Below are 3,052 nucleotides of genomic sequence, written 5' to 3' on the forward strand. Positions count from 1 at the left end.
CCCAGCCTGCCGCCTCGCTGTCCCTGCGGCTTCTGGGGGTAAGTGCCCAGCCGGGTGGGGGCGGGGGCCGGGGGCGCGGGCGCCGGGACTGCTCGGGCAGGCCTCGGGAGCCTGGAGGCCCGAACCCTGGGGGCTGGGCCCAGGCTGGGCCTAGGGGGAAGGGGCAGGGGCTGAGTCCCGTGTAGGGGCGCTGTGTGAGGAGCTGGTGCTGGGTAGAAAGGCCCTGTCCGGGGTGCGCTGCCACCCTCTGGGACTCGCCGGCCTGAAGCTTGGGCCAACCGGGGCCGTCCAGGCCACGGTGAAGGGGGCAGGGGAGCCAGGGAGCGAGGAGGGGGCGGCGTTGACTCTTCCAGGTGGAATGGGGAGCCCCTTTCCCTTGGCGTTTGGAGGCCAGTCCTTCCTCCCTCCTTTGGTATGAGGTGGTGCCCAGGCACCAGGAGGGTATTTCCTCTGACTTTTTCACCTCTCCTCCTCCCTGTTCCCCAAAGACTTGCATCATCACTTCCTAAATTATATCCCAGTGCCCCATTTGCTTTTAGGAAGCTGCTCACACGTCACCCATTTGTTAAAATCGAGTCCAGTTATGAGGTTGTTCAGGTCTCACCTTCATTTAAACACGTTTCAGGAGATCTGTAAAATTTCCTTGTTAAAAAATTTAACAAAATCAGGCTTGTTTGGGGAGTGCCCCTCTTTCTTCACATAAATAAAATGGTAAAAATACCCACAGTGGGTAGTGAATATTATTGCTTGGCTATCTTGTGTCAGGGCAAAAAACGTGAGGTGGGCGCCCCTTCCCCCGTACACTTTAAATTTTCCTTCTAACATTTTTGAGTGTCATGGATTGCTACCTAACAGGTGCCTCCATCATGGTATGACTGTACTTCTGCAATAAGGAAATTGGAGACTTTCAGGGCCAACTTTTCTTGTGATTGAGCCCTTTTTCCCGGTTACTCTTTTAAAAGGATTCAGTATATTTGGAGGTACATAGAGGCAGGAAAGGAAATGATTGTTTCTGGTGAGGACATATTTGGAAGAAGTATTGAAGTGTTTTTCCTTTGCTATCTTCCATATTCTGGGAAAAGTTAATGTAGAAATTAAGGTTGTGATTTTAGGATGCTGAGAAAGATTTGAAAGTGCCTCTCAAGTATAGATTTCTGTTGAATTTGTCAAATCCAAAGGTTATGATGAAGTGGATCCTCATTTTTCTGCTTTTCTGAAAAATTTGTTTTTGGAAGGACAGTAGTAAAAACAATAAGTTACGGTATTACCAAAAGTCCTAAAGATGTGAAAATATTTTAGGGTTTGAGGACTTCCCTTTATTTTGATTTGAAACAGTAATTGGGTTGTTTGCAAAGTGCTTTCATGGATAGTCTAATTCCCACAGGTTCCTTATGTAGGACCCATCATCTCTTTATAACTACTGGGTAAACTGAGACCTAGAGAGGGTGGATAATTTGCCCCTTCACGCAGGGTGGAGCTGGTGAGCTCAGTAGAGTGTTTAGTACCATTATGTTTATGACATCAGTCTGCTGCCCTGGAAAAATCTGGTGTCACAAGCCTCAGATTGTAACTCATTATAAGACATGTGGCCTAAAGAAAGTAGCTGCCACTGGCAACTAATGCCCAGGATGTATCAGAGGTCTGTTTCCTGGCAACAAGTTTATATCCCTGATACCATTATTATGAATGTAATCCTTATTGTGAAAAACTTACATCAAGGCTTGGAAACTAAGGAAATGGAGTAGCCTTTACCTTTAGCCAGCAGGATTCTGCTAACACCAAGAGAGTTTGGTGGTAGCCGAGGGGAAAGGGAAAAGTAGCAAAGGAACCAAGGCTGCTTTTTTGATACTTTCAACCTGACACTTTTTATGAACTACAGTTTGCCTAATAGGAGTAGTGAGCGCAAAACTAATAATTTTTATGTTGTAAAGTGTTCTTTTTAATGTGTAGTGTTTTAACTTTCAGGGTGTTTTAGACCACCTGTGTAGTTTGTATTTTATACTAAAGTATAACAAAATTGCTGCCCTGCTTCTGTCATCTCGTAATTGATTTTGAACATGTTTCCCTTATTGCATGGGCCACATTCATATTGGGTTCATAAAGTAAACTTAGAATATATTTAACAGATATTTGAGTTCCTTTGTTATAAACTGACTGTTAAATTGTACAGGGTTCTGTGGGAGAGGGACCTATCCTAGATAGGGTGGAGATAGAGGAAGGTAGCCTGGAGGAAGTGATACTTTAGACCTGCAGGAAGGATACAGGGAAGAGAGAATGGAAATAGGAGCATGTTTCTTTCAGGCAGAGGGAATAGCACAGGAAGGTTTGGATGTGTGAGAGAGCACTACACATTTGAGATTTGAGTAACAGAAAGTTCATTGGGTCTATTGGTAGGTTGTGAAGGGAAATCACCTAGAAGTAAGGCTGAGGAGGTGAGAGGAATTGGTGATACAGGGCTCCCATAGGTAACGCTGAGGACTTTGGACTTTTTATCCTGAGTACAGGGGAAGTTACTGAAGAGAGCTGGAGAAGTAATGACATGTATCTTTAATGGGAAAGATTATTGGTTGATCTAGAGAGTAGTCTGGGTATGAATGTATGTTTGTAGAGTGTTGCCAAGTCCAGACATACAGAGCTGTCAGGAGGTCCGGAGAAGTAATCTTGGCATGAACCAGTGTAGTGGCTGGGGAGAATAGAGAGATGAAGAATAGAGAGAAGTAGATAGATGTAGAAGCCATTCAGGAGGTGGTATCTTTCGCTTTTTCCTTTCATGAAAATGAAGGCAAGTATATTCTCCAAAAAAATTCTGTGCAGCATTGCACTCTGTGGAAGCCCTAGGTCTATGAAGTTAGCTAGACTGGGTCCACACCCATCACTTGGCTGAGGAGCCTTTCAGCAGAATGTTCTGGCACCAGCAGACCAGTGACAGTTCCTTTAGGATTGCTGCTCACTTTAGTGACTCAGATTGTGGGACTTGTTGCTTGACATTGTCTTGTCGGGACATCAGTCTGGGGGCTTGGTTACGTGGGAGAGCTTTGAGTTTTTTTTTTTT

The 3,052-nt window shown here is 45.1% G+C and overlaps 1 protein-coding gene across 1 annotated transcript in view; it reads left to right on the forward strand.

Moving 5' to 3' along the window:
* The first annotated feature begins 6 nt into the window (after nucleotides 1-6).
* ZFAND3 (zinc finger AN1-type containing 3) overlaps nucleotides 7-3,052 on the forward strand; it is a 376,393-nt gene continuing 373,347 nt past the window's right edge. The window contains exon 1 of the mRNA XM_003789161.2: nucleotides 7-38. The gene's annotated coding sequence lies outside the window, so the exon portion shown is untranslated. The remainder of the gene's footprint in view (nucleotides 39-3,052) is intronic.

The sequence above is a fragment of the Otolemur garnettii genome, unplaced genomic scaffold, assembly GCF_000181295.1.
Source record: "Otolemur garnettii isolate 467f Iridium unplaced genomic scaffold, OtoGar3 scaffold00031, whole genome shotgun sequence".
NCBI lineage: Eukaryota > Metazoa > Chordata > Mammalia > Primates > Galagidae > Otolemur > Otolemur garnettii.